Source organism: Bombina bombina, chromosome 2 (assembly GCF_027579735.1).
Source record: "Bombina bombina isolate aBomBom1 chromosome 2, aBomBom1.pri, whole genome shotgun sequence".
In the NCBI taxonomy this organism is placed as follows: Eukaryota; Metazoa; Chordata; class Amphibia; order Anura; family Bombinatoridae; genus Bombina; species Bombina bombina.
Genome location: NC_069500.1, coordinates 346,340,650 through 346,368,487, shown reverse-complemented (window position 1 = coordinate 346,368,487; position 27,838 = coordinate 346,340,650). Strand labels below are relative to the sequence as shown.

The window sequence follows — 27,838 nt, the reverse complement described above, 5'->3', positions numbered from 1 at the left end:
TACCTTTTCAAAATTTTACAAATTTGATACTTTTGCTTCTTCGGAGGCTATTTTTGTGAGAAAGGTTCTACAGGCAGTGGTCCCTTCCGTTTAAGTACCAGCCTTGTCCCTCCCTTCATCCGTATACTTTAGCTTTGGTATTGGTATCCCACAAGTAATGGATGATCCGTGGACTGGATACACCTAACAAGAGAAAACATAATTTATGCTTACCTGATAAATTTGTTTCTCTTGTGGTGTATCCAGTCCACGGCCCGCCCTGTCCTTTTTAAGGCAGGTCTAAATTTTAAACTACAGTCACCACTGCACCCTATGGTTTCTCCTTTCTCGTCTTGTTTCGGTCGAATGACTGGATATGGCAGTGAGGGGAGGAGCTATATAGCAGCTCTGCTGTGGGTGATCCTCTTGCAACTTCCTGTTGGGAAGGAGAATATCCCACAAGTAATGGATGATCCGTGGACTCGATACACTACAAGAGAAATAAATTTATCAGGTAAGCATAAATTATGTTTTTGTCCAACCCTTTTCTTGCCATGGACTCTCAGCTTAGGTATTAAAGTACTATAAAACATGTTGATATCTGTGCATATCCTAAAAGGGCTAATTTACTAAAAAAAAAATATTTTGCATAAAAAAATTGTTTATAAATTGCTGGCAAGTATTTTTAAATTTTCAAAAATAATCTAAATTAGTTACATAGCTAAGCTGTCTTGAGAAGTCTGATCCACCTTCCCTTATCAGTGTTTAGCATCAGAAAAACAGGCATTGTATTTAAACAGAGTTCACAACAGCCTATTTGCTTCTAGGCGTGCTCCAGCAGATAAGGAGTGTTAAAGTCTTGTATTTCTCCAACATTGGTGTGTCCGGTCCACGGCGTCATCCTTACTTGTGGGATATTCTCTTCCCCAACAGGAAATGGCAAAGAGTCCCAGCAAAGCTGGTCATATGATCCCTCCTAGGCTCCGCCCACCCCAGTCATTCTCTTTGCCGTTGCACAGGCAACATCTCCACGGAGATGGTTAAGAGTTTTTGGGTGTTTAAATGTAGTTTTATTCTTCTATCAAGTGTTAGTTATTTTAAAATAGTGCTGGTATGTACTATTTACTCTGAAACAGAAAAGGATGAAGATTTCTGTTTGTAAGAGGAAGATGATTTTAGCAGACAGTAACTAAAATCGATTGCTGTTTCCACACAGGACTGTTGAGATGAAGTAACTTCAGTTGGGGGAAACAGTTAGCAGTCTTTTCTGCTTAAGGTATGACTAGCCATATTTCTAACAAGACCATGTAATGCTGGAAGGCTGTCATTTCCCCTCATGGGGACCGGTAAGCCATTTTCTTAGTTAAACATAAAAGAATAAAGGGCTTCAAAAAGGGCTTAAAAACTGGTAGACATTTTTCTGGGCTAAAACAATTGCTTTACTAGGCATATTATGCAGATTCTAACTAATTATTGGTATTATAATCTTGGGGAACGTTTAGAAAAACGGCAGGCACTGTGTTGGACACCTTTTTCAGATGGGGGCCTTTCTAGTTATAGACAGAGCCTCATTCTGGGACTGTATAGGGGTTAAATGTTCCGAATGCTCCGGTTCCGTTAATTTAAGGGTTAAAGCTCTGAAATTTGGTGTGCAATACTTTTAATGCTTTAAGACACTGTGGTGAAATGTTGGTGAATTTTGAACAATTCCTTCATACTTTTTCACATATTCAGTAATAAAGTGTTTTCAGTTTGAAATTTAAAGTGACAGTAACGGTTTTATTTTAAAACGTTTTTTGTGCTTTGTTGACAAGTTTAAGCCTGTTTAACATGTCTGTACCATCAGATAAGCTATGTTCTATATGTATGAAAGCCAATGTGTCTCCCCATTTAAATTTATGTGATAATTGTGCCATAGTGTCCAAACAAAGTAAGGACAGTAATGCAAAAGATAATGATATTGCCCAAGATGATTCCTCAAATGAGGGGAGTAAACATGATACTACATCATCCCCTACTGTGTCTACACCAGTTATGCCCACACAGGAGGCCCCTAGTACATCTAGTGCGCCAATACTTATTACCATGCAACAATTAACGGCTGTAATGGATAACTCCATAGTAAATCTTTTATCCAAAATGCCTACTTATCAGAGAAAGCGCGATTGCTCTGTTTTAAAAGCAAGAGGACGCTGATGATAACTGTTCTGACATACACTCACACCAATCTCAAGGGGCCATGAGGGAGGTTTTGTCTGATGGAGAAATTTCAGATTCAGGAAAAATTTCTCATCAAGCTGAACCTGATGTTGTGACATTTAAATTTAAATTAGAACATCTCCGCGCACTGCTTAAGGAGGTGTTATCTACTCTGGATGATTGTGACAATTTGGTCATTGCAGAGAAATTATGTAAGATGGACAAGTTCCTAGAGGTTCCGGTGCCCCCCGACGCTTTTCCTATACCCAAGCGGGTGGCGGACATAGTAAATAAAGAGTGGGAAAGGCCCGGCATACCTTTTGGTCCCCCCCTATATTTAAGAAATTATTTCTTATAGTCGACCCCAGAAAGGACTTATGGCAGACAGTCCCCAAGGTCGAGGGGGCGGTTTCTACTCTAAACAAACGCACTACTATTCCTATCGAAGATAGTTGTGGTTTCAAAGATCCTATGGATAAGAAATTAGAGGGTTTGCTTAAAAATATTTTTCTACAGCAAGGTTACCTTCTACAACCAATTTCATGCATTGTTCCTGTCACTACGGCAGCGTGTTTCTGGTTCGAGGAACTAGAAAAATCGCTCAGTAAAGAATCTTCGTATGAGGAGGTTATGGACAGAGTTCAAGCACTTAAATTGGCTAACTCTTTTGTTTTAGATGCCGCTTTGCAATTAGCTAGATTAGCGGCGAAAAATTCAGGGTTTGCTGTCGTGGCGCGCAGAGTGCTTTGGCTAAAGTCTTGGTCAGCGGATGTGTCTTCCAAGACAAAATTGCTTAACATTCCTTTCAAAGGTAAAACATTATTTGGACCTGATTTAAAAGAGATTATTTCAGACATCACTGGGGGAAAGGGCCACGCCCTCCCACAGGATAGGTCTTTTAAGGCTAATAATAAGCCTAATTTTCGTCCCTTTCGCAGAAACGGACCAGTCTCTAATTCTGTATCCTCTAAGCAAGAGGGTAATACTTCACAACCCAAACCAGCTTGGAAACCAATGCAAGGCTGGAACAAGGGTAAGCAGGCCAAGAAGCCTACCACTGCTACCAAAACAGCATGAAGGGATAGCCCCCGATCCGGGACCGGATCTAGTGGGGGGCAGACTTTCTCTCTTTGCTCAGGCTTGGGCAAGAGATGTTCAGGATCCTTGGGCGCTAGAAATAGTTTCTCAAGGTTATCTCCTGGAATTCAAGGAACTACCCCCAAGGGGAAGGTTCCACAGGTCTCAATTATCTTCAAACCAAATAAAGAGACAGGCATTCTTACATTGTGTAGAAGACCTGTTAAAGATGGGAGTGATACATCCAGTTCCAATAAGAGAACAAGGAATGGGATTTTATTCCAATCTGTTCATAGTTTCCAAAAAAGAGGGAACATTCAGACCAATTTTGGATCTAAAGATCCTAAACAAATTTCTCAGGGTACCATCGTTCAAAATGGAAACTATTCGAACGATCCTACCTACTATCCAGGAAAATCAATTTATGACTACCGTGGATTTAAAGGATGCGTACCTACATATTCCTATCCACAAGGAACATCATCAGTTCCTAAGGTTCGCTTCTCTGGACAAGCATTACCAGTTTGTGGCACTTCCATTTGGATTAGCCACTGCTCCAAGGATTTTCACAAAGGTACTAGGGTCCCTTCTAGCGGTTCTAAGACCAAGGGGCATTGCAGTAGTACCTTACTTGGACGACATCCTGATTCAAGCGTCGTCCCTGTCAAAAGCAAAGGCTCATACGGACATCGTCCTAGCCTTTCTCAGATCTCACGGATGGAAGGTGAACAAAGAAAAAAGTTCTCTGTCCCCGTCAACAAGAGTTCCCTTCTTGGGAACAATAATAGATTCCTTAGAAATGAGGATTTTTCTGACAGAGGTCAGAAAATCAAAACTTCTAAGCTCTTGTCAAGTACTTCATTCTGTTCCTCGTCCTTCCATTGCGCAGTGCATGGAAGTAATAGGATTGATGGTTGCAACAATGGACATAGTTCCTTTTGCACGAATTCATCTAAGACCATTACAACTGTGCATGCTCAGACAGTGGAATGGGGATTATACAGACTTGTCTCCGACGATTCAAGTAGATCAAAAGACCAGAGATTCACTCCGTTGGTGGCTGACCCTGGACAATCTGTCACAGGGAATGAGCTTCCGCAGACCAGAGTGGGTCATTGTCACGACCGACGCCAGCCTAGTGGGCTGGGGCGCGGTCTGGGAATCCCTGAAAGCTCAGGGTCTATGGTCTCGGGAAGAGTCTCTTCTCCCGATAAACATTCTGGAACTGAGAGCGATATTCAATGCTCTCAGAGCTTGGCCTCCACTAGCAAAGGCCAAATTCATAAGGTTTCAGTCAGACAACATGACGACCGTTGCATATATCAATCATCAGGGGGGAACAAGGACTTCCCTGGCGATGAAAGAAGTGACCAAGATAATTCAATGGGCGGAGGATCACTCCTGCCACTTGTCTGCGATCCACATCCCAGGAGTGGAAAATTGGGAAGCGGATTTTCTGAGTCGTCAGACATTCCATCCGGGGGAGTGGGAACTCCATCCGGAAATCTTTGCCCAAATAACTCAATTATGGGGCATTCCAGACATGGATCTGATGGCGTCTCGTCAGAACTTCAAGGTTCCTTGCTACGGGTCCAGATCCAGGGATCCCAAGGCGACCCTAGTAGATGCACTAGTAGCACCTTGGACCTTCAACCTAGCTTATGTATTCCCACCGTTTCCTCTCATCCCCAGGCTGGTAGCCAGGATCAATCAGGAGAGGGTCTCGGTGATCTTGATAGCTCCTGCGTGGCCACGCAGGACTTGGTATGCAGACCTGGTGAATATGTCATCGGCTCCACCATGGAAGCTACCTTTGAGACAGGACCTTCTTGTTCAGGGTCCATTCGAACATCCGAATCTGGTTTCCCTCCAACTGACGGCTTGGAGATTGAACGCTTGATTTTATCAAAGCGTGGGTTTTCAGATTCTGTAATAGATACTCTGATTCAGGCTAGAAAGCCTGTAACTAGAAAAATTTACCATAAAATATGGAAAAAATATATCTGTTGGTGTGAATCTAAAGGATTCCCATGGAACAAGATAAAAATTCCTAAGATTCTATCCTTTCTACAAGAAGGTTTGGAGAAAGGATTATCTGCAAGTTCTCTGAAGGGACAGATCTCTGCTTTATCTGTTTTACTTCACAAAAGACTGGCAGCTGTGCCAGATGTTCAAGCATTTGTTCAGGCTCTGGTTAGGATCAAGCCTGTTTACAGACCTTTGACTCCTCCCTGGAGTCTAAATCTACTTCTTTCAGTTCTTCAAGGGGTTCAGTTTGAACCCTTACATTCCGTAGATATTAAGTTATTATCTTGGAAAGTTTTGTTTTTGGTTGCAATTTCTTCTGCTAGAAGAGTTTCAGAGTTATCTGCTCTGCAGTGTTCTCCGCCCTATCTGGTGTTCCATGCAGATAAGGTGGTTTTGCGTACTAAGCCTGGTTTTCTTCCGAAAGTTGTTTCCAACAAAAATATTAACCAGGAGATAGTTGTACCTTCTTTGTGTCCGAATCCAGTTTCAAAGAAGGAAGGTTTGTTACACAATTTGGACGTAGTCCGTCCTCTAAAATTTTATTTAGAGGCTACTAAAGATTTCAGACAAACATCTTCCTTGTTTGTTGTTTATTCTGGTAAAAGGAGAGGTCAAAAAGCGACTTCTACCTCTCTTTCCTTTTGGCTTAAAAGCATTATCCGATTGGCTTATGAGACTGCCGAACGGCAGCCTCCTGAAAGAATCACAGCTCACTCCACTAGGGCTGTGGCTTCCACATGGGCCTTCAAGAACGAGGCTTCTGTTGACCAGATATGTAAGGCAGCGACTTGGTCTTCACTGCACACTTTTGCCAAATTTTACAAATTTGATACTTTTGCTTCTTCGGAGGCTATTTTTGGGAGAAAGGTTTTGCAAGCCGTGGTGCCTTCCATTTAGGTGACCTGATTTGCTCCCTCCCTTCATCCGTGTCCTAAAGCTTTGGTATTGGTTCCCACAAGTAAGGATGACGCCGTGGACCGGACACACCAATGTTGGAGAAAACAGAATTTATGCTTACCTGATAAATTACTTTCTCCAACGGTGTGTCCGGTCCACGGCCCGCCCTGGTTTTTTAATCAGGTCTGATGAATTATTTTCTCTAACTACAGTCACCACGGTATCATATGGTTTCTCCTATATATATTTCCTCCTGTCCGTCGGTCGAATGACTGGGGTGGGCGGAGCCTAGGAGGGATCATGTGACCAGCTTTGCTGGGACTCTTTGCCATTTCCTGTTGGGGAAGAGAATATCCCACAAGTAAGGATGACGCCGTGGACCGGACACACCGTTGGAGAAAGTAATTTATCAGGTAAGCATAAATTCTGTTTTTACCAAAGCAAATGTGGAGATAGATACAGCCATAGAAGGAATCGTGTGGGGGGAGTTCGAGCTGTACAATTCAGAAACTTAAAAGAAAGGGTTAATGGAGAGGCACTGCAGTATAAATGTGCAGGTAAAGTAATTTAAGTACATATTATTATATTTTGTCTCTATCCCAACTGTGGAAAGATGGGATTTGGGAGAGATTAAAGCTTTTGTGTGGGTTCTCCTAGTGATGGGAATTATATCCCTCATGTCAAGGTTACCCTATGGAAATGTAGTGTATGAAACTTGCCTCTTAGATTTTGAATGTGTTTGTGAAGAATGTATGTTTATTATTGGTAATTAGCATATTAATAGTACATACTGTACATTCCCCTTCATAGTTTAGTTTAATTCAGTACAATTAACTTAATTTGGTGACATCACTTTGTGTGATGTGTTTAAATATGCAAATTAATACACACTAAATAAAATCCAACCTGCAGCATACAACCGAAAATCAGCCCAAGAAAAATTCAAAGGGACAGTTTGGTCAAAATTAAACTTTCATGATTCAGATAGGGCATGCATTTTTAAACAACTTTCCAATTTGCTTTGTTCATAAGCTCCTATGCTAATGTCTAAACTCTGAAAAGCCTCCTCTTATCTCCGTGTATTTTGACAGTTTTCACAGTTAGGCAGCGCTAGTTCATGTGTGCCATGTAGATAACATTGTGCTCACTCCCATGGAGTCATCTATGAGTCAGCACTGATCGGCTAAAACGGTTAAAGAACTAAAATAAATGTATCCACCAATCAGCAAGCACTACCAAGGTGCTGAACAAAAAATGGTCCAGTTCCTAAGCTTATATTTCTGCTTTTTCAAATAAAGATACCAAGAGAACAAAGAAACATTGATAAAAGGAGTACATTAGAATGTTGCTTAAAATTGCATGCGCTATCTGAATCATAAAAGAGAAAATGTGGGGTTCATATCCCTTTAAGCCAACATTTTGACACTCCCTTTGCTAATTCTAGTTGACACCAGTTATGAATATATGCCAGTGAAATCATGTGTTCCACACCCACTTTACATGGAAGTGTGAATAGCTTAAAGGGACAGTCTAGAACCAATACTTATTTTTTTTATTACTTATTGTTACATACCAGACAAGCATCTTGCAACGGTTTCCACATCTATAAGCTTGTAAGGTATGTTAAACTTTTAAATACCTCACTTTCTTTTCCAGGTAGCTGTTTTCTTGAATGACAGTTCAGCAGTGCACTTTTAATTTTTTTCAGTTCATTTTTTCAAATTACAATTGCACAAATCAGTATGTGCAACTAGGAACATGTATTTGAGTCAATTGGGATTGGAGAAACAACATACCAAAATTAAAGGGACGCTGATCCCAAATATTTTCTTTTGCGAATCGCGATTGAAATAGAGCATGCAATTTTAAGCAACTTTCTAATTTTACTTCTATTATCAATTTTTCTTTGTTCTCTTCCTATCTTTATTTGAAAAAGAAGGCATCTAAGCTAAGGAGCCAGACAATTTTTGGTTCAGTACACTGGACATCACTTGTTTATTGGTGGGTGAATTTATCCACCAATCAGCAATAACAACCCAGGTTGTTCACCAAAAATGGGCCGGCATCTGAACATTCTTGCTTTTCAAATAAAGATACCAGGAGAATGAAGAAAATTTAATAGGAGTAAATTAGAAAGTTGCTTAAAATTGCATGCTCTATCTGAATCACAAAAGAAAAAAATTTGGGTTCAGGGTCCCTTTAACCTTTTGTGATTTATATAGAGCATGCAATTTTAAGCAACTTTCTAATCAGCAAGCAACACCCAGGTGCTGAACCAAAAATGGTCCAGCTCCTAAGCTTACATCCTACTTTTTTTTTTTTTTTTTTTTTTTTTTTTTTTTTTTTTTAAAACAAAATAATTTTTCTTTATTAAAATTTATAAAATGAGTACAACAAAAAGAAAAACAATGCACACTTGTACAAAAATATTACAATTTGTATAGTAATGACAATCAGTCAATTTCAGAGTCAATTCTAATGGACTCTACCAAAACATTCATAGACATCCAAGAACGTTATTTCTAACTTATGTTCCTAACACTATTTCTCTATTCTCCCGTCTTGTTTCTTCATGGAATATTATATAGGGTTCCCATTCTGCTATGAATTGATTTTGTCTATCCAAGATGTTTTCTGTTAATTCAGATCTATGATAGTGGTATTCTAATTTGTTTAATACATACGCATAGGATGGGGGGGTTGATTTCCAAAACTTGGCTATGCTCGGTCTCGTCACAGTGTATATCATTTCTGCTAGTTTGTGTTGGTGTTTAAGAATGTCTTTATTTGAGAAGTGCAAAAGAGCTTGTTCTGGAGTAAGCGTTATTTCTCCAACATAGGTGTGTCCGGTCCACGGCATCATCCTTACTTGTGGGATATTCTCTTCCCCAACAGGAAATGGCAAAGAGCCCAGCAAAGCTGGTCACATGATCCCTCCTAGGCTCCGCCTTCCCCAGTCATTCTCTTTGCCGTTGTACAGGCAACATCTCCACGGAGATGGCTTAGAGTTTTTTGGTGTTTAACTGTAGTTTCTTCTGTTATGTGTGATCAGTCCACGGGTCATCATTACTTCTGGGATATAACTCCTCCCCAACAGGAAATGCAAGAGGATTCACCCAGCAGAGCTGCATATAGCTCCTCCCCTCTACGTCAGTCCCAGTCATTCTCTTGCACCCAACGACTAGATAGGATGTGTGAGAGGACTATGGTGATTATACTTAGTTTTTATGACTTCAATCAAAAGTTTGTTATTTTAAAATAGCACCGGAGCGTGTTATTACTTCTCTGGCAGAGTTTGAGGAAGAATCTGTCAGAGTTTTTTTACTATGATTTTAACCGGAGTAGTTAAGATCATATTGCTGTTCTCGGCCATCTGAGGGAGGTAAAGGCTTCAGATCAGGGGACAGCGGGCAGATGAATCTGCATTGAGGTATGTAGCAGTTTTTATTTTCTGAATGGAATTGATGAGAAAATCCTGCCATACCGTTAAAATGACATGTATGTATACACTTCAGTATTCTGGGGATGGTATTTCACCGGAAATACTCTGTTAAAGGTCACTAATCCTTTTTAATAACTATTTATCATGTTAAACGTTTTTGCTGGAATGTAGAATCGTTTACATTGCTGAGGTACTGTGTGAATAAATATTTGGGCATTATTTTCCACTTGGCAGTTTTTTTGCTTTAATTGTGACAGTTTCGTTTCTCTTCACTGCTGTGTGGGAGAGGGAGGGGCCGTTTTTGGCGCTCTTTGCTACGCATCAAAAAATACCAGTCAGTTACTTTTATATTTCCTGCATGATCCGGTTCATCTCTGATAGATCTCAGGGGTCTTCAAACTTCTTTGAAGGGAGGTAAATTCTCTCAGCAGAGCTGTGAGAATTCTTATAGTGACTGTGAATAAAAACGTTGCTTTGTATTTTTTATGTCAAATTTAATTATTATTATTTTACTAATGGGAACAAACCTTTGCTAAAAGTTTTGTTGTTTTAAAGTTTGATGCTATAACTGTTTTTCAGTTCATTATTTCAACTGTCATTTAATCGTTAGTACCTCTTTGAGGCACAGTACGTTTTTTTGCTAAAAAAAGATTATAACCAAGTTGTAAGTTTTTTGCTAGTGTGTTAAACATGTCTGACTCAGAGGAAGATATCTGTGTCATTTGTTCCAATGCCAAGGTGGAGCCCAATAGAAATTTATGTACTAACTGTATTGATGCTACTTTAAATAAAAGTCAATCTGTACAATGTGAACAAATTTCACCAAACAGCGAGGGGAGAGTTATGCCGACTAACTCGCCTCACGCGGCAGTACCTGCATCTCCCGCCCGGGAGGTGCGTGATATTTTGGCGCCTAGTACATCTGGGCGGCCATTACAGATAACATTACAAGATATGGCTACTGTTATGACTGAAGTTTTGTCTAAATTACCAGAACTAAGAGGCAAGCGTGATCACTCTGGGGTGAGAACAGAGTGCGCTGACAATGCTAGGGCCATGTCTGATACTGCGTCACAGCTCGCAGAGCATGAGGACGGAGAGCTTCATTCTGTGGGTGACGGTTCTGATCCAAACAGATTGGACTCAGATATTTCAAATTTTAAATTTAAATTGGAGAACCTCCGTGTATTACTAGGGGAGGTCTTAGCAGCTCTCAACGATTGTAACACCGTTGCAATACCAGAGAAACTGTGTAGGTTGGATAAATACTTTGCGGTACCGGCGAGTACTGACGTTTTTCCTATACCTAAGAGACTAACTGAAATTGTTACTAAGGAGTGGGATAGACCCGGTGTGCCGTTCTCACCCCCTCCAATATTTAGAAAGATGTTTCCAATAGACGCCACCACTCGGGACTTATGGCAAACGGTCCCCAAGGTGGAGGGAGCAGTTTCTACTTTAGCTAAGCGTACCACTATCCCGGTGGAGGATAGCTGTGCTTTCTCAGATCCAATGGATAAAAAATTAGAGGGTTACCTTAAGAAAATGTTTGTTCAACAAGGTTTTATTTTACAACCCCTTGCATGTATCGCGCCGATTACGGCTGCGTCAGCATTTTGGATTGAGTCGCTTGAAGAGAACCTTAGTTCATCTACGCTAGACGACATTACGGACAGGCTTAGAGTCCTTAAACTAGCTAATTCCTTCATTTCGGAGGCCGTAGTACATTTAACCAAACTTACGGCTAAGAACTCAGGATTCGCCATACAGGCACGTAGGGCGCTGTGGCTAAAATCCTGGTCAGCTGATGTTACTTCTAAGTCCAAATTACTTAATATACCTTTCAAGGGGCAGTCTTTATTTGGGCCCGGTTTGAAAGAGATTATCGCTGACATTACAGGAGGTAAGGGCCACGCCCTACCTCAAGACAAAGCCAAAGCTAAGGCTAGACAGTCTAATTTTCGTCCCTTTCGGAACTTCAAAACAGGAGCAGCATCAACCTCCACTGCACCAAAACAGGAAGGAGCTGTTGCTCGTTACAGGCAAGGCTGGAAGCCTAACCAGTCCTGGAACAAGAGCAAGCAGGCCAGGAAACCTGCTGCTGCCCCAAAGACAGCATGAACCGAGAGCCCCCGATCCGGGACCGGATCTAGTGGGGGGCAGACTCTCTCTCTTCGCCCAGGCCTGGGCAAGAGATGTTCAGGATCCCTGGGCACTAGAGATCATATCTCAGGGATACCTTCTAGACTTCAAATTATCTCCCCCAAGAGGGAGATTTCATCTGTCAAGGTTGTCAACAAACCAGATAAAGAAAGAAGCGTTTCTACGCTGCGTACAAGATCTGTTAATAATGGGAGTGATCCATCCGGTTCCGCGGTCGGAACAAGGACAAGGGTTCTACTCAAACCTGTTTGTGGTTCCCAAAAAAGAGGGAACTTTCAGGCCAATCTTAGATTTAAAGATTCTAAACAAATTCCTAAGAGTTCCATCGTTCAAAATGGAAACTATTCGGACAATCTTACCCATGATCCAAGAGGGTCAGTACATGACCACAGTGGATTTAAAGGATGCTTACCTTCACATACCGATCCACAAAGATCATCACCGGTATCTAAGGTTTGCCTTCTTAGACAGGCACTACCAGTTTGTAGCTCTTCCATTCGGATTGGCTACGGCTCCAAGAATCTTCACAAAGGTTCTGGGTGCCCTTCTGGCGGTACTAAGACCGCGAGGGATTTCGGTAGCTCCATACCTAGACGACATTCTAATACAAGCTTCAAGCTTTCAAACTGCCAAGTCTCATACAGAGTTAGTTCTGGCATTTCTAAGGTCGCATGGATGGAAAGTAAACGAAAAGAAGAGTTCTCTTTTTCCTCTCACAAGAGTTCCATTCTTGGGGACTCTTATAGATTCTGTAGAAATGAAGATTTACCTGACAGAGGACAGGTTAACAAAGCTTCAAAATGCATGCCGTGTCCTTCATTCCATTCAACACCCGTCAGTAGCTCAATGCATGGAGGTGATCGGCTTAATGGTAGCGGCAATGGACATAGTACCTTTTGCACGCCTACACCTCAGACCTCTGCAATTAGGCATGCTAAGTCAGTGGAATGGGGATTACTCAGATTTGTCCCCTACTCTGAATCTGAATCAAGAGACCAGAAATTCTCTTCTATGGTGGCTTCATCGGCCACACCTGTCCAGGGGGATGCCATTCAGCAGGCCAGACTGGACAATTGTAACAACAGACGCCAGCCTACTAGGTTGGGGCGCTGTCTGGAATTCTCTGAAGGCTCAGGGACTATGGAATCAGGAGGAGAGTCTCCTTCCAATAAACATTCTGGAATTGAGAGCAGTTCTCAATGCCCTTCTAGCTTGGCCCCAATTAACAACTCGGGGGTTCATCAGGTTTCAGTCGGACAACATCACGACTGTAGCTTACATCAACCATCAGGGAGGGACAAGAAGCTCCCTAGCAATGGTGGAAGTATCAAAGATAATTCGCTGGGCAGAGTCTCACTCTTGCCACCTGTCAGCAATCCACATCCCGGGAGTGGAGAACTGGGAGGCGGATTTCTTGAGTCGCCAGACTTTTCATCCGGGGGAGTGGGAACTTCATCCGGAGGTCTTTGCCCAAATACTTCGACGTTGGGGCAAACCAGAGATAGATCTCATGGCGTCTCGCCAGAACGCCAAACTTCCTCGCTACGGGTCCAGATCCAGGGATCCGGGAGCGGTTCTGATAGATGCTTTGACAGCACCTTGGAACTTCGGGATGGCTTATGTGTTTCCACCCTTTCCGCTGCTTCCTCGATTGATTGCCAAAATCAAACAGGAGAGAGCATCAGTGATTCTAATAGCGCCTGCATGGCCACGCAGGACTTGGTATGCAGATCTAGTGGACATGTCATCCTGTCCGCCTTGGTCTCTACCTCTAAGACAGGACCTTCTGATACAGGGTCCATTCAAACATCAAAATCTAACTTCTCTGAAGCTGACTGCTTGGAAATTGAACGTTTGATTTTATCAAAACGTGGTTTTTCTGAGTCGGTTATTGATACCCTGATACAGGCTAGGAAGCCTGTTACCAGAAAGATTTACCATAAAATATGGCGTAAATACCTATACTGGTGCGAATCCAAACATTACTCCTGGAGTAAGGTTAGGATCTCTAGGATATTGTCTTTTCTACAAGAAGGGTTAGAAAAGGGTTTATCAGCTAGTTCATTAAAGGGACAGATTTCAGCTCTGTCCATCTTGTTACACAGGCGTCTGTCAGAAAATCCAGACGTCCAGGCTTTTTGTCAGGCTTTAGCTAGGATCAAGCCTGTGTTTAAAGCTGTTGCTCCGCCATGGAGTTTAAACTTAGTTCTTAACGTTTTACAGGGTGTTCCTTTTGAACCCCTTCATTCCATTGATATAAAATTGTTATCTTGGAAAGTTCTGTTTTTAATGGCTATTTCCTCGGCTCGAAGAGTCTCTGAGTTATCAGCCTTACATTGTGATTCTCCTTATCTGATTTTTCACTCAGACAAGGTAGTTCTGCGTACTAAACCTGGGTTCTTACCTAAGGTGGTCACTAACAGGAATATCAATCAAGAGATTGTTGTTCCATCCTTGTGTCCAAATCCTTCTTCAAAGAAGGAACGTCTTCTACACAATCTGGATGTAGTTCGTGCCCTCAAGTTCTACTTGCAGGCAACTAAAGATTTTCGCCAAACTTCTTCCCTGTTTGTCGTTTATTCTGGACAGAGGAGAGGTCAAAAAGCTTCTGCTACCTCTCTCTCTTTTTGGCTTCGTAGCATAATACGTTTAGCCTATGAGACTGCTGGTCAGCAGCCTCCTGAAAGAATTACAGCTCACTCCACTAGAGCTGTGGCTTCCACTTGGGCCTTTAAGAATGAGGCCTCTGTTGAACAGATTTGCAAGGCTGCAACTTGGTCTTCGCTTCATACTTTTTCCAAATTTTACAAATTTGACACTTTTGCTTCTTCGGAGGCTATTTTTGGGAGAAAGGTTCTTCAGGCAGTGGTTCCTTCTATATAATGAGCCTGCCTATCCCTCCCGTCATCCGTGTACTTTTGCTTTGGTATTGGTATCCCAGAAGTAATGATGACCCGTGGACTGATCACACATAACAGAAGAAAACATAATTTATGCTTACCTGATAAATTCCTTTCTTCTGTTGTGTGATCAGTCCACGGCCCGCCCTGTTTTAAGGCAGGTAAATATCTTTTAAATTATACTCCAGTCACCACTTCACCCTTGGTTACTCCTTTCTCGTTGATTCTTGGTCGAATGACTGGGACTGACGTAGAGGGGAGGAGCTATATGCAGCTCTGCTGGGTGAATCCTCTTGCATTTCCTGTTGGGGAGGAGTTATATCCCAGAAGTAATGATGACCCGTGGACTGATCACACAACAGAAGAAAGGAATTTATCAGGTAAGCATAAATTATGTTTTTTATTATTCAATCAAGAGTTTGTTATTTTAAAATAGTGCTGGTATGTACTATTTACTCTGAAACAGAAAAGAGATGAAGATTTCTGTTTGTAAGAGGAAAATGATTTTAGCAACCGTTACTAAAATCGATGGCTGTTTCCACACAGGACTGTTGAGAGGAATTAACTTCAGTTGGGGGAAACAGTGAGCAGACTTTTGCTGCTTGAGGTATGACACATTTCTAACAAGACGATGTAATGCTGGAAGCTGTCATTTTCCCTATGGGATCCGGTAAGCCATTTTTATTACATAAGAAAAAAAGGGCTTCACAAGGGCTTTTAAGACTGTAGACATTATCTGGGCTAAAACGATTGATATATAAGCATATTTTATACTTCATAGCCTTGAGGAATTATTTTATTCTTGGGAATTATGTAAAATAACCGGCAGGCACTGTATTGGACACCTTACTCTCTAGGGGCTTTCCCTAATCATAGGCAGAGCCTCATTTTCACGCCTCTATTGCGCACTTGTTTTTGGGAAGCATGACATGCAGATGCATGTGTGAGGAGCTCTGATACATAGAAAAGACTTTCTGAAGGCGTCATTTGGTATCGTATTCCCCTTTGGGCTTGGTTGGGTCTCGGCAAAGCAGATACCAGGGACTGTAAAGGGGTTAAATATAAAAACGGCTCCGGTTCCGTTATTTTAAGGGTTAAAGCTTTCAAATTTGGTGTGCAATACTTTTAAGGCTTTAAGACACTGTGGTGAAATTTTGGTGAATTTTGAACAATTCCTTCATACTTTTTCACATTTGCAGTAATAAAGTGTGTTCAGTTTAAAATTTAAAGTGACAGTAACGGTTTTATTTTAAAACGTTTTTTGTACTTTGTTATCAAGTTTATGCCTGTTTAACATGTCTGAACTACCAGATAGACTGTGTTCTGTATGTGGGGAAGCCAAGGTTCCTTCTCATTTAAATAGATGTGATTTATGTGACACAAAATTTAGAGAAAATGATGCCCAAGATGATTCCTCAAGTGAGGGGAGTAAGCATGGTACTGCATCATCCCCTCCTTCGTCTACACCAGTCTTGCCCACTCAGGAGGCCCCTAGTACATCTAGTGCGCCAATACTCCTTACTATGCAACAATTAACGGCTGTAATGGATAATTCTATCAAAAACATTTTAGCCAAAATGCCCACTTATCAGCGAAAGCGCGACTGCTCTGTTTTAGAAAATACTGAAGAGCATGAGGACGCTGATGATATTGGTTCTGAAGTGCCCCTACACCAGTCTGAGGGGGCCAGGGAGGTTTTGTCTGAGGGAGAAATTTCAGATTCAGGGAAAATTTCTCAACAAGCTGAACCTGATGTGATTACATTTAAATTTAAATTGGAACATCTCCGCGCCCTGCTTAAGGAGGTGTTATCTACTCTGGATGATTGTGAGAATTTGGTAATTCCAGAGAAATTATGTAAAATGGACAAGTTCCTAGAGGTCCCGGGGCCCCCCGAAGCTTTTCCTATACCCAAGCGGGTGGCTGACATTGTAAATAAAGAATGGGAAAGGCCCGGCATACCTTTCGTCCCTCCCCCTATATTTAAGAAATTGTTTCCTATGGTCGACCCCAGAAAGGACTTATGGCAGACAGTCCCCAAGGTCGAGGGGGCGGTTTCTACTCTAAACAAACGCACCACTATACCCATAGAAGATAGTTGTGCTTTCAAAGATCCTATGGATAAAAAATTAGAGGGTTTGCTTAAAAAGATGTTTGTTCAGCAAGGTTACCTTCTACAACCAATTTCATGCATTGTTCCTGTCACTACAGCAGCGTGTTTCTGGTTCGATGAACTAGAAAAGGCGCTCAATAGAGATTCTTCTTATGAGGAGATTTTGGACAGAATTCATGCTCTCAAATTGGCTAACTCTTTCACCCTAGACGCCACTTTGCAATTGGCTAGATTAGCGGCGAAAAATTCTGGGTTTGCTATTGTGGCGCGCAGAGCGCTTTGGCTAAAATCTTGGTCAGCGGATGCGTCTTCCAAGAACAAATTGCTTAACATTCCTTTCAAGGGGAAAACGCTGTTTGGCCCTGACTTGAAAGAGATTATTTCTGATATCACTGGGGGCAAGGGCCACGCCCTTCCTCAGGATAGGTCTTTCAAGGCCAAAAATAAACCTAATTTTCGTCCCTTTCGCAGAAACGGACCAGCCCCAAGTGCTACGTCCTCTGAGCAAGAGGGTAATACTTATCAAGCCAAGCCAGCCTGGAGGCCAATGCAAGGCTGGAACAAAGGTAAGCAGGCCAAGAAACCTGCCACTGCTACCAAGACAGCATGAGATGTTGGCCCCCGATCCGGGACCGGATCTGGTGGGGGGCAGACTCTCTCTCTTCGCTCAGGCTTGGGCAAGAGATGTTCTGGATCCTTGGGCGCTAGAAATAGTCTCTCAAGGTTATCTTCTGGAATTCAAGGGGCTTCCCCCAAGGGGGAGGTTCCACAGGTCTCAATTGTCTTCAGACCACATAAAAAAACAGGCATTCTTACATTGTGTAGAAGACCTGTTAAAAATGGGAGTGATTCATCCTGTTCCATTAGGAGAACAAGGGATGGGGTTCTACTCCAATCTGTTCGTAGTTCCCAAAAAAGAGGGAACATTCAGACCAATCTTAGATCTCAAGATCCTAAACAAGTTTCTCAAGGTTCCATCGTTCAAAATGGAAACCATTCGAACAATTCTTCCTTCCATCCAGGAAGGTCAATTCATGACCACGGTGGATTTAAAGGATGCGTATCTACATATTCCTATCCACAAGGAACATCATCGGTTCCTAAGGTTCGCATTTCTGGACAAGCATTACCAGTTTGTGGCACTTCCGTTCGGATTAGCCACTGCTCCAAGAATTTTCACAAAGGTACTAGGGTCCCTTCTAGCGGTGCTAAGACCAAGGGGCATTGCAGTAGTACCTTACTTGGACGACATACTGATTCAAGCGTCGTCCCTTCCACAAGCAAAGGCTCACACGGACATTGTCCTGGCCTTTCTCAGATCTCACGGGTGGAAAGTGAACGTAGAAAAAAGTTCTCTATCTCCGTCAACAAGGGTTCCCTTCTTGGGAACAATAATAGACTCCTTAGAGATGAGGATTTTTCTGACAGAGGCCAGAAAATCAAAACTTCTAAACTCTTGTCAAATACTTCATTCTGTTCCTCTTCCTTCCATAGCGCAGTGCATGGAAGTAATAGGTTTGATGGTAGCGGCAATGGACATAGTTCCTTTTGCGCGAATTCATCTAAGACCATTACAACTGTGCATGCTCAGTCAGTGGAATGGGGACTATACAGACTTGTCTCCGACGATACAAGTAGATCAGAGGACCAGAGATTCACTCCGTTGGTGGCTGTCCCTGGACAACATGTCACAGGGGATGAGCTTCCGCAGACCAGAGTGGGTCATTGTCACAACCGACGCCAGTCTGGTGGGCTGGGGCGCGGTCTGGGGACCCCTGAAAGCTCAGGGTCTTTGGTCTCGGGAAGAATCTCTTCTCCCGATAAACATTCTGGAACTGAGAGCGATATTCAATGCTCTCAAGGCTTGGCCTCAGCTAGCAAAGACCAAGTTCATAAGGTTTCAATCAGACAACATGACGACTGTTGCGTACATCAACCATCAGGGGGGAACAAGGAGTTCCCTGGCGATGGAAGAAGTGACCAAAATCATTCAATGGGCGGAGACTCACTCCTGCCACTTGTCTGCAATCCACATCCCGGGAGTGGAAAATTGGGAAGCGGATTTTCTGAGTCGTCAGACATTTCATCCGGGGGAGTGGGAACTCCATCCGGAAATCTTTGCCCAAATTACTCAATTGTGGGGCATTCCAGACATGGATCTGATGGCCTCTCGTCAGAACTTCAAGGTTCCTTGCTACGGGTCCAGATCCAGGGATCCCAAGGCGACTCTAGTAGATGCACTAGTAGCACCTTGGACCTTCAAACTAGCTTATGTATTCCCGCCGTTTCCTCTCATCCCCAGGCTGGTAGCCAGGATCAATCAGGAGAGGGCATCGGTGATCTTGATAGCTCCTGCGTGGCCACGCAGGACTTGGTATGCAGACCTGGTGAATATGTCATCGGCTCCACCATGGAAGCTACCTTTGAGACGAGACCTTCTTGTTCAAGGTCCGTTCGAACATCCGAATCTGGTCTCACTCCAACTGACTGCTTGGAGATTGAACGCTTGATCTTATCAAAGCGAGGGTTCTCAGATTCTGTCATTGATACTCTTGTTCAGGCCAGAAAGCCTGTAACTAGAAAAATCTACCACAAAATATGGAAAAAATATATCTGTTGGTGTGAATCTAAAGGATTCCCTTGGGACAAGATAAAAATTCCTAAGATTCTATCCTTTCTTCAAGAAGGTTTGGAGAAAGGATTATCTGCAAGTTCTTTGAAGGGACAGATTTCTGCCTTGTCTGTGTTACTTCACAAAAAGCTGGCAGCTGTGCCAGATGTTCAAGCCTTTGTTCAGGCTCTGGTTAGAATCAAGCCTGTTTACAAACCTTTGACTCCTCCTTGGAGTCTCAATTTAGTTCTTTCAGTTCTTCAGGGGGTTCCGTTTGAACCCTTACATTCCGTTGATATTAAGTTATTATCTTGGAAAGTTTTGTTTTTGGTTGCAATTTCTTCTGCTAGAAGAGTTTCAGAATTATCTGCTCTGCAGTGTTCTCCTCCTTATCTGGTGTTCCATGCAGATAAGGTGGTTTTGCGTACTAAACCTGGTTTTCTTCCGAAAGTTGTTTCTAACAAGAACATTAACCAGGAGATAGTCGTACCTTCTTTGTGTCCGTATCCAGTTTCAAAGAAGGAACGTTTGTTGCACAATTTGGATGTTGTTCGTGCTCTAAAATTCTATTTAGATGCTACAAAGGATTTTAGACAAACATCTTCCTTGTTTGTTGTTTATTCTGGTAAAAGGAGAGGTCAAAAAGCAACTTCTACCTCTCTCTCTTTTTGGCTTAAAAGCATCATCAGATTGGCTTACGAGACTGCCGGACGGCAGCCTCCTGAAAGAATCACAGCTCATTCCACTAGGGCTGTGGCTTCCACATGGGCCTTCAAGAACGAGGCTTCTGTTGCTCAGATATGTAAGGCAGCGACTTGGTCTTCACTGCACACTTTTACTAAATTTTACAAATTTGATACTTTTGCTTCTTCTGAGGCTATTTTTGGGAGAAAGGTTTTGCAAGCCGTGGTGCCTTCCATCTAGGTGACCTGATTTGCTCCCTCCCTTCATCCGTGTCCTAAAGCTTTGGTATTGGTTCCCACAAGTAAGGATGACGCCGTGGACCGGACACACCTATGTTGGAGAAAACAGAATTTATGTTTACCTGATAAATTACTTTCTCCAACGGTGTGTCCGGTCCACGGCCCGCCCTGGTTTTTTAATCAGGTCTGATAATTTATTTTCTTTAACTACAGTCACCACGGTATCATATGATTTCTCCTATGCAAATATTCCTCCTTTACGTCGGTCGAATGACTGGGGAAGGCGGAGCCTAGGAGGGATCATGTGACCAGCTTTGCTGGGCTCTTTGCCATTTCCTGTTGGGGAAGAGAATATCCCACAAGTAAGGATGACGCCGTGGACCGGACACACCGTTGGAGAAAGTAATTTATCAGGTAAACATAAATTCTGTTTTCCTTAGAAAGTAATCTTCCTAAAAATCTTGCTGTTTCCTCCCATATGCCTCTAATTTTGGGGCAGCTCCACCACATATGTAGATATGTGTCCCGTTCCCCACAACCTCTATAACATAGTTGACTTCCTGTTTCTGATAAATTGTGGAATCTTACTGAGTAGATGTACCATTTGTACGGTACTTTTATGAAATTTTCCTTTATGAAGGCATTCACTGAGAAGGCTGAGCCTCCAAATAAATTTGTCTCCCATTGTTCCAGTGGCCAGGTGTTATTTAGCTGCTCCTCCTCATTTTGTCATGAAGGTCAACTTAGTGGATCTATTAGTTGTGTTAAATATTGAATATAACTTGGAGATTAAGCTTTTTATAACATTCCTAGAAAGGTATAATTCTTCAAATCTAGTACGGCTCTCGCCTGCCTTTCCACCCAACACTTCACCCACCCTGGATTTTAACTGTAGATAGTGGAACCATTGATAACCTTCTGTAATGTCTAGTTTTAAGTAGTGGTCATAGGAAAGAAGTTTGTTCACTAATGCATCTGCAATTCGGTATAAACCTTTATTGACTCACTTGGTTCCCAAGGTTTTCTCTATAGGAGAGTCTAATTCCACAAGTGGAGTGAGTGTGGAGTTTCGGTTTAATATAGGAAACTTTTGGGTCAATTTGTCCCACATCTGTATTGTATGTTCAATTGCTATAAATACTCCTTGTTTCCGTGGTCTTTTGCTTTTAGGGATCCAAAGGATTCTATCTATCCCCATAATCTTAGACTCCAAACCAACCCACTGCTTATCTCCATCTAGTTTAGCCCAGTGGAGTGTTTGTGCCATGCGTGCTGCTTGATAATACGCTGTCAAGTTGGGGACCCCTATTCCTCCCTCTACTCTGCTTCTGATCATTGTTTGTTTATTTATGCATGCTTTTTTACCTTGCCATATAAAGTGAAGTATATCTTTCTGAAGTTTGCGTAATTCAACCAATGGGACTGTTAGTAGGTAGGGATCTGAACAGATAAAGTATTTTAGGGAGGATCGTCATCTTAGGCGCGATAATTCTACCATAAAGTGAGATTTTTTACCTAGACCATTTAACCATCAATTGATTAACATGTTTAAACATGTGAGTATAATTTTCTTTATATAAGTGATAGTCAAATTAATTCTTAGGTATCTGAGGTTTTGTTTAGGCCATCTGAATGCAAAATTTATTTCTAGTAGTTTTTTTATCTGTTGTGGGAGCCTTATTCCTATAGCTTCACATTTTTCTTCATTTATTTTGTATCCTGATAGCTGTCCAAATTTGTGTATAGAGGAATACAAAGGCGGCAAAGACAGTAGTGGTTTAGTGAGTGTTAGTATGATATCATCTGCAAATAGTGATATCTTGTAATTTTGGGAGCCTATTGGGATTCCGGCAATATCTGGGTTATCTCTAATTCTTATAGCAAGTGGTTCTATACTAAGAGCAAATAGAAGAGGCGATAATGGACACCCCTGCCTTGTGCCATTCCTTATTTTTACATTTTTGGACTGGTATCCCGCTAGTCGTATAAAAGCTTCTGAGTATAGAGTTGAAATCGCCTTATGGAATGAGCCTGTGATCCCAAACTTATCTAGTGTGGCGTGCATATAGTCCCAATTTTTTTCTATCAAATGCCTTCTCTGCATCCAAGGTAAGGAACAGAGAAGGCATTTCCCTAGTTTGAGCGAAATTTATGAGGTCTATAATTTTGCGGGTATTATCTGGGGCCTCTCTATGTTTGATGAAACCTACTTGGTCTGAATTAATTAGTTTTCCTATAATAGAATTTAGTCTGTTTGCTAATATTTTGGTAAATAGTTTGATGTCCTGATTTATGAGTGATATGGGTCTATAATTTTGGCGATATTGAGGACTTTTGTCCGGTTTAGGGACTACTGCAATGCGGGCTAACAGCATGTCTGATGGTATCTTATTTCCTTGCATAATTAGGTTAAACAGCTTAACTAGCTGTGGAACGAGGACCTGTTGGAGATCTTTGTAAAAGGAACCAGAAAAGCCATCTGGACCTGGGGTTTTATTTATTTTAATGTCTTTAATGACTGTGTAAACTTCCCTAGCCATTATCGGCGCATTTAAAGTCTCCCTATCAGTCGTCGTTATCTTTGGTAGTCGGGACTCCTCTAAGAACCTATCCAGTTCTGACCTCTTATTATGATTGCTGTTAACTTAGTGGAGATTGTATAAGTCAGAATAGAAGTCAGCAAACGAGTCGGCTATCTTTAGAGGGTCATTGGTGGTTGTGCCATCAGCTTGTTGTATTTGTGGAATTGAAGAGTGTCTTATGTCTTTTAGTTTGTTCGCAAGCATCTTGTCTGGCTTCTTGCCATAGATGTAGTATTGTGTGTCTACCAGTCTAATAGCTTGTAATGCCTCTGTCTAAAAGTATATTCAACTCCTCATTCTTTTCTCTAAGGGTTTTGGTAGTAGCTTTCCCTGGATTGTGTAGGGATACCCTACGTAATGCTGAGATTTGATTTGAGTTAATCTATTCTGGCCTTATTTTGTCTTTTCTTTTTATTAGATTCTGCAATTAAGATTCCCCTAACAAACAATTTAAGAGCTCCCCAGGAGTAAATCTGGTTTGAAGTAGAGCCCTCATTAATAGAGATGAACTCTGTTATGTCTTTCTGTAATTTCTGTAGGAGGATAGGGTCCTTTAGTAAGCTAGGGTGGAGAGACCAAGCTCTACTTCTATTAGGGTTGACTAATACCTTGAGGTTAATTTCTACTATAGAGTGGTCTGACCACGAACAATTAATGATGTCAGCAGAGACCAGCAATGGCATCATAATTTGACTAATAAGGATATAATCTATCCTTGAGTATGTCTTGTGGACAGATGAATAATATGTATAATCTCTGGTCGTTTTATTGAGGGATCTCCAGCAATCAATTAAGTTCTGATCTAAAAGAAAATCATGGAGGATATTTTGTGCTGATCTTTGTCCTATTATTCCAATCGTACCATCCGAGGACCTGTCTATTTTGTTATTGAGGGTTAAATTGAAGTCTCCACCTATTATAGTTTTGTATTTTTCCCATTGTGTGAGGTGCCTATTTAGTTTTGTGATAAAAGGTGCCTGGTTAGTGTTGGGTACGTACACATTAACTAAGAGTATCGGAACGTTTTGTATTTGCCCTCTTACAATGAGGAAACTACCTTCTTTTTCCTTAATAACCTCCTCTTCCTTAAAATTTAGCGAGGAGTGAAGGAGCAGTGAAACCCCACATTTTTTCTTTTTATTTGTTGCATGATACTGAATGGGGAATATTTTATCCCAATATTCAGGTGTTGCTTGGGATGTAAAATGTGTCTCCTGTAACATGACAACATGAGCATTGAGAGTTTTGTATTTCATTATAGCTTTTTTCCTTTTTATATTGGTATTTAGACCTCTTACATTATGTGAAACTATTTTAATCCCATATTGTCTTGTTAGAACCTGTGCTATTTCGCTCCGCATGAATTGCAGTGTTAGCAGTGTTTAATGCATAGTTTCGGTCTTTTAACTCTGAAATACGTACAACTTGTGCAAATATTAAAAACATGTGTCTAATAATCCAACAAACCTTGGTAACATAACATCAGTATAGAGAAAGATATAAGTGCGCAAAATTAATGCTGAAGTAAACAGGGGAAAAGGGGGGATATCAGTTATTTAAAATACCAGACTCAAAAAAAAAATATATATATCCAAAGAATAGAGCTAAAATAGCTCCAATTTCACTTAAAAGGCTAGTTATGTTTTCACACTTTAGGGGTGATGTTTTCACTCCCAAAATTTTTTTGAAATATGTGATTATAACCATGAAATAAAACACATGTAGGTGAAAGTTTTAAAATCACAATTTATAATTCTCAAAACACGAATTAAAAAACAGATATTCCTAACAAATAATTCATATATATCTCTAATATTTATTATTTAAAATCAGATCTACTATGAACCGGTCCTAATTACTAAACCTATTACACAAAAAAATACAAAAAACAGTTAAAAAGTTGATACAAATGATCAGACAAATATAATAAAATAATTGCTATTTGATATAGATGGAAGCAACTGAGCAACGCGTTTCAAATTCTTTTTCAAGCTTGAAAAAGAATTTGAAACGCGTTGCTCAGTTGCTCATGTTGTTTTGTACCTTTCAGGACTTACTGGTCACCAGTTGAATTTGGGACTTAAAGAATTATTTTGCAGGTTTCTGTTCACCTCTACAGGTGTTTCCTTTGGCGCCTTTCTGACAATCTCCCTGGGTTATTCCGTTTAGTTGGCTGTCGACCGAGGCTGTGAGAGGAGCCTGTGTAAGAATCAGCACACAACGGGATCCCTTTGCTGAGTAGAGTCTGGCGCGGCGCTGATCTTTTGGTACTAATGTGTAAGTACCGATATTTGTTTGTTGAATTATTCTAAACATCTATCTCAAGCGGATATTTCTGTCTTCCACTTAGACGCCACTCCAAACAAATTGGGAGAAATCAGAAGACCGCCATTGCATACTCTGTTTCACTAATAGCCTGTGAAGGATACTCAATTTTGGATACAATTTCGGGAGCCTGTCTACAGAGTTTCCATCTATATTAAATAGCAACTTTTTATTTTAGTATATTTGTCTGATCATTTGTATCAACTTTTTAACTGTTTTTTGTATTTTTTTGTGTAATAGGTTTAGTAATTAGGACCGGTCCATAGTAGATCTGATTTTAAATAATAAATATTAGAGATATATATGAATTATTTGTTAGGAATATCTGTTTTTTAATTTGTGTTTTTTGAGAATTATAAATTGTGATTTTAAAACTTTCACCTACATGTGTTTTATTTCATGGTTATAATCACATATTTCAAAAAAATTTTTGGAGTGAAAACATCACCCCTATAGTGTGAAAAAATAACTAGCCTTTTAAGTGAAATTGGAGCTATTTTATCTCTATTCTTTGGATATATATTTTTTTTGAGTCTGGTGTTTTAAATAACTGATATCCCCCCTTTTCCCCTGTTTACTTCAGCATTAATTTTGCGCACTTATATCTTTCTCTATTCTTTGTCATTTTTTGTTGGAGGTTATATTGGGAATCTTCCTGGACTATAAGTGTCTGTATCAGGTCATATTTGCGCTGGTCTCGAACTGTTTTTCTCTTTTAGTAACATAACATCAGTACAATAACATCAAACAAATCAACGAACCTTACAGATTTCATCTGCAACTTCAGTTGGCATAGGGATATGGTTCTATTGATCTTTTGAGAAGACCTATGTAAAGAGAAGGGTGTAAGGGCTTGGGTGGGGTGTGAATGGAATATTGAAATTTACTCTTTGTATAGGGGGTTAGGTATCGTCGGGGTAAGGGTGGGGTAAGGAAGGAGGGTGGGGTGTTTGGTGTATGACCTCTTCAGAATATATTCTAATGATAACTTAACATATAATTGTGATTAAAAGGATACTGAAGACTGTCCATGCCAATGCATATCCAATCGGCAAGTAGCCCGTTTCTGTGGCCCATTTTGCTTTTTGGGCTATACAGAGTAAGACAGTTACTTAATATTTCTCCGTGTGGGCTCATGGTGGATTTACGACATCTTTGTTGGGCTGGCTATGATCCATTTCAGGAGAGTGTCCCGTCTTGGTTCTCTTAGGTTTGCCATTCTTGCCTACTTGTGTCCAGTCTCTCTTCGGAGCCTTTCTCTGTGGTTTTGGAGACCCAATGCCATCCGATGATTCAGGGATTAATTTCAGCTGTTTCAGTAGTAGGATTCCTTCATTTGTGGAGCAGGAATGGAAATTTTTCTGATAGGAAAATGTAAGTTTGAAGGGGAAGGTACTTGATATTTTCTTTAATGAGGATTTGGACCACAGATTTCAACTCCCTTCTCCGTAGTGTCGTTGGAGACAAATCCATATATATCTCGGTATCCTCATATAGGATCTTGCGTTTGGTTCTAGCTTCCTTGAGCAACTCTTTTTTTTTTTTAATATGGAAATAATGCATTTTCCAAATTACATCTCTTGTAGTTGACTGGGTAGGTTTAGATAGGTCCCGATGGACCCTGTCCATAAGAAGCATGTTGATCTCCATCTCAGAAGCCATCCAATGAAATAGATTAGTGATATCCTCTGGGAAATTCTTATAGCTCTCTGGCAGATTTCTTATCCTCAAGTTGGAGCGGCGTGATCTATTTTCTAAGTCTTCCACTTGATCTTCAAGTTTTTTAATACATATTGAATGATCCAGTAGCGTAGTCAGTATTTGAGGAATTTCTCCAGAGAGGTCATCCAGCTTTTCTTCTATATCTGATGTTCTATGTCCGATGTCATGTAATTCCCTTTTCAGCTCTGAGAGGGCCGATTTGAATTCTTCTTGGAAGATGGCTTTTATTTGTGTGAGCAGTTCTTTATTTGTTGAATTCTCAGAGCTAGTTTCTTACGTTTCCGATTGCTCTTGTTCAGCAGCTTCTTTAGTTGGTGATGTGCTTTTCTCCATCACCCTTTGTTTGGGCTGTGTCTTGGTTAAATAGTCTCTAACAGAATGGCTTCTGCTTTTCATACTGCTGGCTTTTTCTTTAGACTCCTTAATAGTTGTCACAGGTATGGCAAGTACTGGCTGTGTGGTACATGTGACAACAATCACCCGTATTCTTCATATGTCTGGGCTATGGGGTAGAGTGGCAAGACGGAAGCCTTTTCTTAAAAAAAAAAAAACCCATCCAAGCCCGGCTAAATTTTGCAAACACACATCTGAAGTTTCCCAAAAGCATGTTGCAAAAGGTGTTCTGATCTGATGAAACCAAATTTGAACTTTTTGGCCATAATTCCAAAAGATATGTTTGGCGTAAAAACAACTCTGCATATCACCAAAAGAACACCAAACCCACAGAGAAGCATGGTGGTGTCGGCATCATGCTTTCGGCTGTTTTTCTTCAGCTGGAACTGGGGCCTTAGTCAAGGTAGAGGGAATAATGAACAGTTCCAAATACCAGACAATATTGGCACAAAACTCTCGGGCTTCAGCTAGAAAGCTGAACATG

The 27,838-nt window shown here is 41.1% G+C and overlaps 1 protein-coding gene across 1 annotated transcript in view; it reads left to right on the top strand.

Annotated features, from left to right (window-relative positions):
- The window catches only part of ATXN2 (ataxin 2), a gene marked incomplete in the record, with an annotated part of 1,324,939 nt that overhangs the window by 137,069 nt on the left and 1,160,032 nt on the right, over positions 1-27,838 (top strand).